General features: G+C 41.1%; 1 long non-coding RNA gene across 1 annotated transcript in view; it reads right to left on the minus strand.

Moving 5' to 3' along the window:
- LOC123609082 overlaps positions 1-14,368 on the minus strand; it is a 35,197-nt gene extending 20,829 nt beyond the window's left edge. Inside the window, exon 1 of the long non-coding RNA XR_006717602.1 lies at positions 14,049-14,368. This is a non-coding gene — a long non-coding RNA (uncharacterized LOC123609082). The remainder of the gene's footprint in view (positions 1-14,048) is intronic.
- Between the last annotated feature and the right edge of the window lie 32 nt (positions 14,369-14,400).

Genomic DNA, 14,400 nt, shown 5'->3' on the forward strand with positions numbered 1-14,400 from the left:
ATTATATGTGTAGCATGTAACTTCTCCAGTCTCTCGTTTTTTTAACTTTTTAAAAGTGATTTTTGGGGCGCCTGGGTGGCTCAGTCGGTTAAGCGTCCAACTTCAGCCAGGTCATGATCTCGCGGTCCGTGAGTTCGAGCCCCGTGTCGGGCTCTGGGCTGATGGCTCAGAGCCTGGAGCCTGCTTCCGATTCTGTGTCTCCCTCTCCCTCTGCCCCTCCCCCGTTCATGCTCTGTCTCTCCATCTCAAAAATAAATAAACTTTAAAAAAAAAATGATTTTTGATGCACAGAAGTTGGAACTCCATTGCTAAACAAAGACTGTCCCATGCTAATAATTTCTTAAAGGTGTTTAGAATTTTTCTTACATATATATAGATTTAAAAATACATTTTAGAAAAAAATTTTCCATAGGCATCCATTTTTTGGTAAGATCTATTACCATCTTATAGAATGCCAGTGTTCCATGGACAGACTTGGGGAATGCTTCTCTAAGAAATGGGGACAGCCAGGAGGCTTTTGAGCAAGGTAGAGATGTGACGGGAACAGAGAACACTACTTACTATTTTCTTTTTGTTCTATGTGGGCAAGTTTGCCTCTGCCATCTTGACTTTACAGAGTTGTCCAAAAAATCTCAACTGATTTACACAATGGCTAAATTTATCATTCCATCTGAAGTTCTTGTTTCATCAAAACATTTGGCTAGCCTGACATCACCGTGCATGCCAAGGAGCTTAACAGGGTCTGGGTAACTTCTTTTCTAAAATACTTAATGGGAAATCTATATGCCTAACTTTGTATATGAAAGGTGTAATGTAGCTGTTAATATTCTGGCTATGCTAAAATTTTAATTATTTTTAAATATTTTTTTTACTATTGAGATACAGAGAGAGGCTGAGCATGAGCAGGGGAGGGGCAGAGAGAGAGGGAGACACAGAATCTGAAGCAGGTTCCAGGCTCTGAGCTGTCAGCACAGAGCTCCACATGGGGCTCGAACTCACAAACTATGAGATCATGACGTGAGCCGAAGTCGGACGCTTAACCGACTGAGCCACCCAGGCACCCCAACTAAAATTTTTAATATTCTGGAATTGGGGTCACTTTAGTTAACCTAAATGCCTGATGATTATCAACTGATCATTAAATGCCTAAAGTCCAGTGTGACAGAGGAGACTTTGAGCCCAAATCTTCTTTCCTCAGATTGTCAAGGAAACATTCTAGAGTCCTTATCAACTTCTATCCTTTAAAGATAGAAATGGTATGAAGCTGCTTCTTGTAACTCAATTCTCATCCCCTTCCTTCTCACTCAGTTACAGTCTCAGGTAAACAACATTGATAATTTAAATGATGTTTAATTTCCTCATTGTGTCCCACCTTCTATTCTTTTGACTTCTATTCATCTTCCTTCAATTCTAAATTCTAGATTAAAGGAGTTAAGAGTAAAGTTGTTTAGGCATTGTTAGTTGAATGATAAATATAATTCATTCAAAGCAACAAAAAATATACTATTAAAATATCAACCAATTTAACTTAGAGACTATTACCTTTTCAAATATCATAATTATTGATGTTTTAATGAGAAGAATTATTAAATAATTTCTAAGTCAGCCAAACAAGACAATAATATGACAATCACTAAGGACAAGAGATAAAACTAAAGGCATATTTTTAAAGCAACCAACTTAAATGTTTATAGTCCCATGTGTATATAAAAGAAAAATAATTTGGGGCACCTGGATGGCTCAGTTGGTTAAGCATCCGACTTTGGCTCAGGTCATGATCTCACGGTTTTGTGGGTTCGAGCCCTGCATCGGGCTCTGTGTTGACAGCTCCAAGCCTGGAGCCTGCTTCAGATTCTGTGTTTCTTTCTCTCTCTGTGCCTCCCCTGCTCATGCTCTGTCTCTCTCTGTCTCTCAAAAATAAATAATAAAAAAAAGTTAAAAGAAAATTAAAAAAAAAGAAAACGAATTTAATGATAAAGTAATGAACAGACAGGAGCAATGGTTAGGTTTGTTTCACTATAAAGTACTTGTTTCAAACATTTTGTCACCATCTTGTAAACCTCTCTCTTTTATGTAACAAAATAGCATCAATCAGGGGCACCTGGCTGACTCCGTTGGTAGCGCATTCGACTCCTGATCTCAGGGTCATGGGTCTGAGCCTCACATTGGACATAGAGATTACTTTTAAAAACCAGCATCAATCATTTTTCTCTGCTGATAGATTTAACTACTAAGAGATTCTTCTAAAAATTTTTTTTAATGTTTATTTTTGAGATAGAGAAAGAGAAAGGGTGAAAGCGGTTGGGGAGGGGGAAGGGGGGGCAGAGAGAAAGGGAGACACAGAACCTGAAACAGGCTCCAGGCTCTGAGCTGTCAGCACAGAGCCCAACGCAGGGCTCGAACTCGTGAGCCGTGAGATCATGACGAGTCGAAGTCTGACGCTTAACCAACTGAGCCACCCAGGCGCCCCAAGAGATTCTTTATATATCATAAAAAGATCCAAAGTGTAAAGTTAATTTTAATACTACAGCACGTCCTATTCCAGACACTTGTCTGGATCTTTGAATTTCTCTTCATCATGTCCTAATATATGATCTCTCTCTCTCTCCCTCTCTCACCCCATCTAACAATTTCGCCTCACTCTTTGTGAGCATAGATTGGAAGAATAGTAAGGGCGCCCCTACACCCCGGAGAAAGTTTAAGTGATCACTGGAAGGGATGGGGAAGTCTTTGTGAACAACATATGGAAGTTCTTAGATGTGGGGTATAGTCCAAATAGCATCGCCTTGAAAAAAATCTCCCACTGAAAATTGAAAAATTTAATAACCTTAAAAGTCTGCTGAGTTACAGACAGGGCTCAAAATCATTTCTCTTTCTTCAGACCATACTAAGTAGTGAGTCAACATTACAAAAGTAGGGGGGAAAAGCTAAAAATATTTAATATGAAAAAGCTACGTTTTTTCTTTTTCTGTAGTGTCCTCTTCCAGTGACAAACTGAAACAGTAACATTTATCAGTCTGGTTACAGAACACATTTGTAAGTGACACCAAGATTTGGGAAGAGCAAAGTATGGTAAAGGGGAGAAATTCAAGGTTTTACAAGAAAAGGTGTAACTAAAATATTGGAGAAGTGTACAGAAAAAAAATAATAAAATTTTTGGCAGTTACGACTGACACATAAGGTGACAAATATAAAGATGGTACTGACTAAAAGAAAAAGATCTGGGACTCACAAATATATTTCATTGTTTCAAAAAGCTGTGCTATATTAATGGCATTACAGCTTAAAAGACCTACCAGATGATCCTCTTTCTCAGAGTAGGTAAAATAAATCCCGAGCCATCATGCTTGCTATTTGAGGAAAACAACAAGATCCTGTTTACCTTCTTTCGGTCTAGTGTAGATTTCTCTCCTACCTGGTCTGAAGCTCACAGGATTAGAACCACGCCTTTAGGTTACATAATGCATATAGGGCACTGGCCCAGAGGATACGATTGCACCCAGTGATGGTGAAAGGCTCTCCTTAGCATGGATTCTCTTGTCAGATCACGCGGTCATGGATGGATGGATTCCTGTCTACCCTCCCTTCTGCTGAATGCCTGTTTCTTTCAGGCAGTAACTTAGACTCTGGGTATTGGAAAAATGAATGGGATATAGTCTTTTTCCTTTAGGACCTCCTTGTTTGAGAGAAGACACTAATAGGAAGACAAATACAATGCAACATGATATATTTTCGACTACAATTGACAAAGGTTGAAAAGAGTAATATCCAGCATTAGCTAGAACATAAGAAAACAGCACAGAAACACCATTTCTAGAAGCTCAAATTGGTAACAGGTTTTCTGGAGGACACTGTGGCACTATGTATGAAAAACTTTAACAGCAACAACAAGTAAATAGAGTTCACCTCAACAGATCCTCCGAGCTCAGGATTTATCCTAAGGAAGTCATCAGACAAGTTTGCAAAGATGTTTGCACAAATATATATATTGAAGCATTTATGAATAGTGAATATACTATAGTGTCCAATAACAGGTGATTGGTTAAATGAATTTTGCCACATCCATACAATAGCGTATTATCACCATTAAGAGAGCTACAGATTTATGCAGTGAGTAAGAGATATGCTTTTGATATATGTTTGAGTGAAGGGTAGATTACAAGCATAATACAGAGGTGATGAAAATGACACTTAACACCTGTGGTCTTCCTCTGCAAAATCTGTCACGCCAGTCTAATCATGAGAAAAAAAATCATACAACGTCAAATAGTGAGTCATCTTATAGTATCTCTGACTAGTACTTCAGAACTGTCAAGGTCATCAGAGCAAAGAAGTCTAAGAAACTGTCAGAACCAAGAGGAGTCTAAGGTGACACAAAAGAAAAATGTAATATGATATCCTGGATGGGATCCTGCAACAAAAAAGGACACTAGATAAAAACTAAGGCTATCTGAAATCTGTGAACTTTAGTTAAAATAAATGTATCAATATTGGCTCAACAATGACAACAAATGTATCACTAATGTAACATGTGAATAATGAGCAGTGATTTGAGAACTCTGTACTAGCTTTGCAATTTTTCTGTAAATCTAAAATGTTCTGATAGATTTTATTTTAATCAATAACAATCAGTTTTAAAGATATATATTTACTATATATAAGAAAAAGTGGGGAAGGATATACTTCAAGGGGTTAATTTTTTCAGTTAGATTTGAGGTATAATTTATATACAGTAAAATGTACTTTTTTTTATTGTGCAGTTCTGTTAATTTTAATATACATAGTCACGTAACTACCACCCTAATCAAGATACAGGACACTTCCATCAGCCCTAAGGCCCAGCCCACTCTCTGGCAACCGCTGTTTTCTTTTCCTTTGCCTTTTCCAGAATCCATGTACACAGAATCACACAGGATGTACTCTGTTGATTAAAATTGTTTTTTTCCTCAGAATGTGAGACTGTGGGTAGTAATTTCCTTATTCTTCTTACCTTGCTTATTTGCATTTTTAGCTTTTCTATAATAGACATAACTTTTGCTATTTAGAATAATAAAAGTAAAAAGTAATCATAATGGGCATTTTATTATAAGTGAAGAGATAATGCTACTGGAGTACTTATGAGGACATTTTTGTTGAAGATATTCAAGCTGCAGGATTATTTTACTAAAGAGTTAAATTCTAAGTGGCAACAGCAGTTACGAGGTGGGTTCTAGGATCAGCTAGAGCTAGGTAAAAATCCCAGCTCCACTACTGACTAGTTGTGTGACCTTGGTAATCTATTTGGTATTTTTTACCCTTAGTATCCCCATTTTATTTTTTTATTTAAAAAAAAAAAATTTTTTTTTCAACGTTTATTTATTTTTTTGGGGACAGAGAGACACAGAGCATGAACGGGGGAGGGGCAGAGAGAGGGAGACACAGAATCGGAAACAGGCTCCAGGCTCTGAGCCATCAGCCCAGAGCCCGACGCGGGGCTCGAACTCACGGACCGCGAGATCGTGACCTGGCTGAAGTCGGACGCTTAACCGACTGCGCCACCCAGGCGCCCCAGTATCCCCATTTTAAAAATAGGGTTAACACAGTACCTGTCTCATACAGTTGTTAAAAGAATTAAATGAGACTGCATGCAAATTTGTGCATCATAGATATTAGCTACTAAAATCATTTATATCGTTTATTCTCATTCTCGTGATGATGCTATCACTATGATTACTGAGCTGTTGAGAGGTGGAGGATACAGGGTCGTTCTCGGCCAAGGAAGCAGAACTCACGAGAGCAGAGTTATGGAAGTGCCTCCAAGGACACAGTGGCAAGTAAGGGGCCAAGGAAGAGGAGGCAGATACCCAGAGCCAGGTTGTGAAGGGCATGCTCACCCAGGCCAAGGAATTTGTTCCTTACCCTTAGGCCCGAGGACAGAAACCATTTTGTTTGGTCATGTAAGTTGTACCTCTGGCTGTCTGTCTCACAGTAGCTTCATTTTTTATGCCAGGTCAGTCTCCCCTTTCCCCCTTCTACTCCCCACGCTGCCAAAGCATTCTGTCCATTTCTCTGTCACCACATGTAAAATGGGGCACTGTAATCACCTGTTTACAAGCCCGCATCTCCAGGTAGGATGAGCTCCTGTAGACTCTGTCCCCTACCCCACATTATATTCCAAAGAAGTAGAAAATCCCTACCAAAAATTTAGTGAATGAACAGTTACATTTTCTCAGGACAAAAAGAAAACAAAAACCATGAGAGGTTACAATTCCTGGTAGATATGTTTCCACAAGGAGAAAAAGAAGAAAGTCTAAGAACTGAATGATCAGAAGGAATAAACAGGATCAAAGGGGAGACAGACCAGAAGCTCTGCAGGAGGCTGGAAGGCCAGGGAGGTGGGGGCTGGGGGGGGGAGGGGCCTCAAGGCATGCTACTTAACAGTTTTGACTAGAAAATTGGGCAGCTATCATCAATTAACTCTTGATACCCTACTATATTCAGAAAGTGGTAGTTCTGTATATGTCAATATGAAACAAAATGTAAGATACATTGTTAAGTGAACAATGTGCCTATGCGAAGGGTGTAGGGGAAACATGTCTGTATACACACATGTACACATATATCCATACACTTATACATGCATGAGATGAAACCAATAACACGGGTTGTCTCTGAAGAGGAGAGTTCTCTTCATTATAAAATTTTTACTACCTTTTACTTTAAGACCACTTACGTACATTAATCTACTCAAAATTTGTTTTTAAAGAGATCCATAAAGTGGTATTTTAGAATACATTCCTAAAATTAACTATTAAAAAAGGAAGCCATTTACATACAAAGAAAAAAGGTCTGGAATGATATATACCAAAATGTGAATGCTACACATTCTGTGGATATTTTTTCTTTTCTCCTTTGCTAGTCTTTCCTGTTTCCGTTTTCTAATTTTGCTGGTTCCTCCTTTTTCCCAGGGTTCAGTCATTGGTAGTTTTCTCTGTCTGTGTTATTTTGGTGATCTCATGGAATCTCATGGTTTTAAATACCAATAATATGCTGGACAAATTTATGTTTGCAGGCAAGATCTGGGCTCCAGGCTTAAATATACGACTGTTTATTCAATGTCTTCAGTTGGACGTCTAAATATCAGCAAGTCAAATATGACACAACCAAAAGCGAACTTCCTGCCCCCTCCCACACACTTCAACACATAAGTCCTCCCATCTTAGTCTATGGAAAATCTTTCTTGCAGTTGCTCTGGCCAAAAACTTGAGGGGTGCCTGGGTGGCTCAGTTAAGCATCCGACCTCGGCTCAGGTCATGATCTCCCAGTTCGTGAGTTTGGGCCCTGTGTCGGGCTCTGTGCTGACAGCTCAGAGCCTGGAGCCTGCTTCGGATTCTGTGTCTCCCTCTCTCTCTGCTTCACACACCAGGCATGCTCCCATGTCACACAGTGGTGCTGGTCCTTCCTCTGCTCTGACCCCAGATAGTCTCAAGATTCAGTTCCTCCCTTCTTTCAAGTCTCTGCTCAAACCTCACCTGCCTTCCTAGAACGCCGTGTCTATAACCCACCCACAGCCCTTTCCCAGCTCAATCTTTTCCCCTAAGAGTCGTCCCTTTCTATTCTATAACAATGATTTGGTTAATTCAAGCATAATTGGCCATGCTCACATTTGAATGCAAGCTCCATGAGAACAGGGATTTTTGTCTGTATTGTTCACTTAATCTAGGAAATACGTGGCATAGAGTAGATACTCAGTAAATGCATAGTGAATGAACAGGCTCGCGTTACTTGTGATGTGAAGAACAATTTTTAGGGGCTTCTGGGTGCCTGCGTCAGTTAAGCATCTGACTCTTAATTTGGCTTAGGTCATGATCTCACGATCTCATAGTCATGAGGCTGAGCCCTGCACTGGCTCTGTGCTGAGCCAGGAGCCTGCCTGAGATTCTCTCTCTCCCTCTGTCCCTCCCCTGACTGTGCGCGCTCTCTCTCTCAAAAAAAAAAAAAAAAATTATTTTTAAAAAATGTTTACAAATTTTTCTTTTATTAGGAAAATTTATTGTTTATTTTTAGGAGACAGAGAGAGCAGGAGAGGAGCAGAGAGAGAGGGAGATGAAGCATTTGAAGTGGGCTCTGTGCTCACAGCAGAAAGCCCGATGCGGGACTCCAACTCACAAACCATGAGATCATGATGCTTAACTGACTGAGCCGCCCAGGCACCCCCCCCCCAAATAATAATTTTAAAATGAAAGTCACTATAATGAACGAATTGCTACGAGTGTATGCTTAATCCTTTCAAAGCTTTTTTGAATGTATATAAATATATTTTCCTTTCAGAAACCTTTCCATTTTTGTTACCTTAGGAAAATACATTTCTAGGTTTTACTTATTTTTTTTTCCTATTTATGAAGACTGAAGTAGCAAAATGCTTTTTAAAGTTTTCACTCTGGAAGAACACGGTAAACCATTTTATTTCGGTGATCTCCTTTTCTACCGCAGGCAGTGCAGCAGAGGCTGGGCTACACGACAGGGGTGCCCATCTCCACCACCGTGTTAGCCTCTCCGAGCCTCCTTCTCCACACCTGGAAAATGGGAACGATCCCTCATACCGTCGTGAAGGTTAAGCGGGACCAGAACAAGTATTTGCCAGGTGCCTTCATCACCAAACGGGTGGTATCACCTCCGTTTTCACAGCTTAGGCAACAGGCGCCCAAGGTTGGGGAACTAGTTAGTAGGAGGGTCAGAAGCTGGTTCCCTACACAGGACACTCAGGGCTCTTCCCCTCTGCCCTCACCGCCTCTACTCTCTTTGAGGGAGGGTAAAGGGTAGGCCAAGCATCTAACGGCGGCCAGTTGGGAACTGAAGTCTGTGCCTTCAGCCCGTGAGAGGTCACAGCCCCGAGCAGGGGCCTCCGATGAGTCCACCACGGCCACAACCGGGGCACAAGACCCCCCTCAGGCAATCATAGCTCTAAGCGAGTGAGAGAGAATTAACAGGGACACAGGGCAGTATCCCTCCTACTTCTCCTTTCCTATTCATGGAAATAATCACGCAAAGTTAAATCCCCCGCCTTTTTATTCTTCTTTCCGGGTCTCAATAGCTGATGTCCACCCCAGAAACCTCTTTCTGACGCTGTACAAACAGGGCGCACTGTCCTCTTTCATCCACTTCCACCTCTCGTGAACTCTTAGCCAGGTACCTCAGGTAAATCCTTCTCCCTTTCTGACATCCTTCGGCCCATCTGCAAACTCCAAAATAACACCATTGCGGTTGGTAGGCACCAAAGTGGCATTCATGCTACACCGAATTGAGCAAAAAAACCAGTCATTCACTTTGAACTGTTCTAGGCTCAGTGAATAATACGGTGCACTATCCCAGACAGTGATCAGATAGAGGTCACCTTCAAAATCTTTTCAGACAAGTCCCTTACCCGTTTCTTTTTTCTTTTTTTTTTTTTTTTTTCTGAAAGAGAGAGAGACAGAGAGACAGAGAGAGCAAGCGCACCAGGGAGGGACAGAGGGAGAGGGAGGGAGGGAACCCTAAGCAGGCTCCACGCTATACGCGGAGCCCAACGCAGGGCTCGATCCCACCGTGAGAACGTGACCTGAGCCAAAATCAAGAGTCGGGTGCTTAACCAACTGAGCCATCCAGGTGCCCGCCTTACCTCTTTATTTTAAATTAATGTAACTATGGTGAACAGTGCCTAAGGAAGCCATAGGCCAGCTCAGATCCCAGTTCTACTATTTAGTAGCTGTGTGACTTTGGGCAGCTATTTATCCTTTGCCCCAGTTTCCTCATCTGTGAAGTGGGATCATAATGGAATCTGTGTCCTAGAGTTATTAGCAGGATTCAATGAGTTTATTCATCTAAAGCCCTTAGAATGGCTTCTGGCCCAGAGTCAGAGAAAAATAAACATAGGTCATTGAATTTCACCAAATATGAATATTTAATATTTTAAAAACATTTCTATTTCTTGATCTTTTTTCTATGTTTCTATTTTACTTTGGAGAGACAGACAGGGTGTGAGCTGGGGAGGGGCAGAGAGAGAGGGAGACACAGAATCCAAAGCCGGCTCCAGGCTACAAGCTGTCAGCAAGAGCCTGATGCAGGGCTAGAACTCACAGAGCGTGTGACCATGACCTGAAACGAAGTCAGTTGCCTAACTGACTGAGAGCCATCCAGGTGCCCCTCTATTTCTTGATCTTTAAATTTTTTTAATGTTTTATTTATTTTTGAGACAGAGAGACACAGAGCACGAGCAGGGGAGGGGCAGACAGACAGGGAGGCACAGAATCCGAAGCAGGCTCCAGGCTCTGAGCTGTCAGCACAGAGCCCGGCTCAGGACTCAAACCCACAAACCGTGAAATCATGACCTGAGCCGAAGTCAGACGCTTAACCCACTGAGCCACCCAGGCGCCCCATATTTTTTGATCTTTAAAATACTTTTATTACAGGAGCACCTAGGTGGCTCAGTCAATTGAGCGTCTGACTCCTGATTTCAGCTCAGGTCATGACTCTGGGGTTGTGGGATCAAGCCCAAGTTGGGCTCCACGATGAGCAGGCAGCCTTCTTAACATTCTCTCTCTCTCTCCCCCTGCCTTTCCCCCACTTTCACGTGCACATGTGTACTCTCTGTCTCTAAAATAAAAATTTAAAAAAAACTTTTATTACTTTAAACTTGAAAGAAAATTTAACTACACATGGTGTTTCAGTCATATAATCGATTAAATATACTCTTATTAGGTAATCTGAAGATCTTATATTCACAATACTGTTCCTGTGGAAAGCTTATTTTGAATTCAGAAATATTGGCAAATGAAATTTTGAAGTGCATTTTATCTAGAAGATAGGGAATGCTTACGTTAAAAATGCAAATGTACATGAAACTATGACATATGATTTATCAGAAAATTCTTTACTTTTTTGAAATAGGATTTATTTCATAAACAATCCTTCTATTTCTATTGCCATAGCTGGTATACCTCAGGCACCTGTGAAAAGTGTAAGTCAGAGGTGAAGGGATCCAGGATCTCCTTGGTTACTCACAGTGCTTGGCTTTTACAACCAGGCTCGTGAATGCTAGAAAACACCGCGTTTGTGTAAAATAACCTCTTTAGACTATACCATTTGCACTTGCCTGAGGGGTCCGTTTCCTGAAAATAATTTACTCAGCTATAGAACTCTGATCTGTACAGGTAACTACAATGAGCAGAAGGTTGCACTTGCAGTGAGGAAGCTGATCCTACGAGCTACTTCCTTTCCATCTCTCCAAATAAGGCAACACCACTGCGTCTGCAGACCTGGTGAAGTTCTGCTTCTTTTGGAATTAACAGCAACAGAATACGTGTTGGTAAAACCGCCAGATTTAGCAAAGGAAAACTCGATGACCAGCTGAAGGTGATTTTCAGATATATGAGGAGTATTTTTTTAGTATAAATGTGTCCCAAATATTGCATGGGACTTATACAAATAAAGCATTCTTTGTGTTTCTGAAATTCACATTCATCCAACCATCCTGCATTTAATCTGGTCATGCTATTCGTTGGGAGATTATTTATTTCTAGACATATTACTGCTCACTCACTTTCTCTCTCCCTCTCCCTCCCCCCCACACACATGCACCATGCACGCATGGAACTTCATAATTTGAAGGAATGCATGTGTTTTGTAAACAACTACCCTCATTTGTATATATTATCAAGGTTTTGGAAACTGCTTTCGTTTGTGTTGAAATTAGAGGAAAAATCCATAATCTCATGTAATTATATTTTATTACTTCTTTGGATCTGTACAATTACAGAAATAAACTAAGAATTCAGTTTTTATTCTAACTCATTTATGTTCTCAAAGTTAAATGGAATCTGGTCTCAGAACAATTTAATATGAGATAATACTGCCACCTGGAGACCAGAGGCAGGTATGACTAAGAATCAATCTAAATTCTAATTCTTGAATAAGTAATCTGAGTTATGGTGACACTTGATTTAATAATGCCATCTGCCACTTGCCATCATATGGGTCTAATTTTTTCCTCATTTATTCATTAATTGAATGTAAATTTTCAATTTTCTATTGTATGCCAGACACTACGCTAAACTTTGGGGATATAAAGATGTATAAAACCTAGATCCTTTCATGAGTAGCTAACAGATTGGTAGGAGAGACCAGCATGTTACCAGCTGCCATCCCATGTACCTCTACCCTTTAAGAGTGACACAAAATGAAATATAATACTTGTCTTAACGTAGTGGGAAACTCCTCTCTTTCCAAGATTACAGCATAGATTGTGGTTTATAATTTTCTATTCACCTTGGACTCTAAGCTCCTCCTTCACCTGACATAGTGCTGTTTATACATCATGTTACTGTTACACACACGTTGTTCTTATTCTCCGTAAATCTCCCAAAGATGCAGAACACAATGCTTTTCCTTGATTTTCATAATGTTCATACAAAGCTTTGATCCTGTAGAGAATTTATCTTGAAGTTTGGAAGCATGGAAGACGTGTGTGTGTGTGTGTGTGTGTGTGTGTGTGTGTGTGTAATTAGAACAACACTACCAATCACAAATCGAACAATAGACCTCACTGATCTTTTTAAAGTCTTCTCCCTCCCTCCACTTTGACTCTCCTTTCTCACTCTGCTCCCTTCTTTGCTGTCCTTTTCTTCAACATTTCCCAACCCCTACCTTCTACTACAGTGAGCAATTCTTCCCAGATTATTATATAGAACAATTCAACTTTCTCAATTTCATATCCCCAAACTCAGCCTCCTGCCCACCTGTGCATATCCAACACTCCTTGCTCCATTATGACACACAATGGGCCATCTTCTTAGAGTATCATCTCCCCTTTTCTCCCTATACAAGATTTATTTCCCCTTGACAGCTCTTAAAAAGCGGAGTGGTAGCAGTTTAGGTTTTAAATAACATCTTAAAATTTCCTTGTTGGTTATTATGTGTTATGAGGGCCTCTTCTACTCTTCCCTTCCTCCCTGCCTTGCTGCCCCCCCTCCCTCCCTTCTACTCTCTCTGCTATACTGTAAGCTATCCCTACAAGTATTTACTAGTCTTGTGGTACTCTTTGGTGATACTGCTCAAATTAAATTAAAATTCAACAAAGGAGAGAAAACTGATGGAAGGGTTGTTACGCAGTATTGCTAATTTTCTGATCAATGGTATACACAAGCCTTCTTCTAAAGCTAGAGTATTCCTACAACAAGAACTTGGAGAAAAGATATTGGAAAGATGAATTGTCCTCTTGCTGATATCTCGCTGACGACCGGGATATCTTGCTGATATCTTGCTGACAACCGACTGAGTGGCTCAGTTGGTTAAGCGTCGGACTTCGGCTCAGGTCATGATCTCACGGTTTGTGAGTTTGAGCCCCGTGTAGGGCTCTGTGTTGACAGCTCAGAGCCTGGAGCCTGCTTTGGATTCTGTGCCTCCCTGTCTGTCTGCCCTTCCCCTGCTCACACTCTGCCTCTCTCTGTCTCTCAAAAATGAATAAACGTTTAAAAAAGTTTTCCGATTTTTTAAAAATGGAGGGCGTGATGGTGGAAGGGCATCCCAAATTAGAATACGTGGGTTCTACTTTGTTCTGCCTCTCTAGCATTGATGTATTTATATCAATCTCTAGATACGGCTTCCTCATTAACAAATTCAGGAGAAATATGTGTTACTATCCCTTGCCTCTTCAATCTAAAGATCTACAAACCTAAAACCTCCCCACACGGGAAAGGACATCCAGACGAGGGAATGAAACCTGTATCTCGCCCCTCATTTAGGATAGTTCTGTCTCTCAAAATACACAATTCCTTCTCCAGAAGAAATATATATAGTGAAAGAACTGTTTTGGCGACGAGAAACGTGCATTTATTAGCTTTTTTGAGTGTCAGAATCCTCACATTTAAAAAGAGGGTAACACCTACCTCATGGAATTGAAGTGAGGATGGGACATAAGGCCTGTATAGGGTCTGAACAGAGTAGTTATTAACAGAAATAGAATCTCACTTAGGGGCTTGGCATGGTGTCATTAAACAGAATCACGGTTTTTCATGGCGCCTTCCAAACTTTACCTTGAGAAGTCTCCGCGAGGTAGTTGATTCAGTTGCTATGACGACACTCCGGTTCGCCTCCGCTCTTGCTCGAATGGCATGCTGGGAATTGTAGTGCGTGGGAGCCCACGTTCAGCCAGGGGGCGGGACAGCTTCCGCGAAGCGCTCTGCGTCTCGCGTGCCTGCTTCCACTGCCACGCCTATTCCTCAGTGCTTGTGGGCCACAGAACCCAAAATAAAAGTCCAACTATGGGTCTTTGTTTCCACGTCCGCCTAAAATACAGCTGAGAGCAGGACAGTAGAAGCAATGCGGTGCCAAGGGCGGAGACGGGAGCCGTACTGGAGTGACAGGAAGAGGCGAGGCTCCCGCCGG

This window comes from Leopardus geoffroyi, chromosome B2 (assembly GCF_018350155.1).
Source record: "Leopardus geoffroyi isolate Oge1 chromosome B2, O.geoffroyi_Oge1_pat1.0, whole genome shotgun sequence".
NCBI classification, from domain to species: domain Eukaryota; kingdom Metazoa; phylum Chordata; class Mammalia; order Carnivora; family Felidae; genus Leopardus; species Leopardus geoffroyi.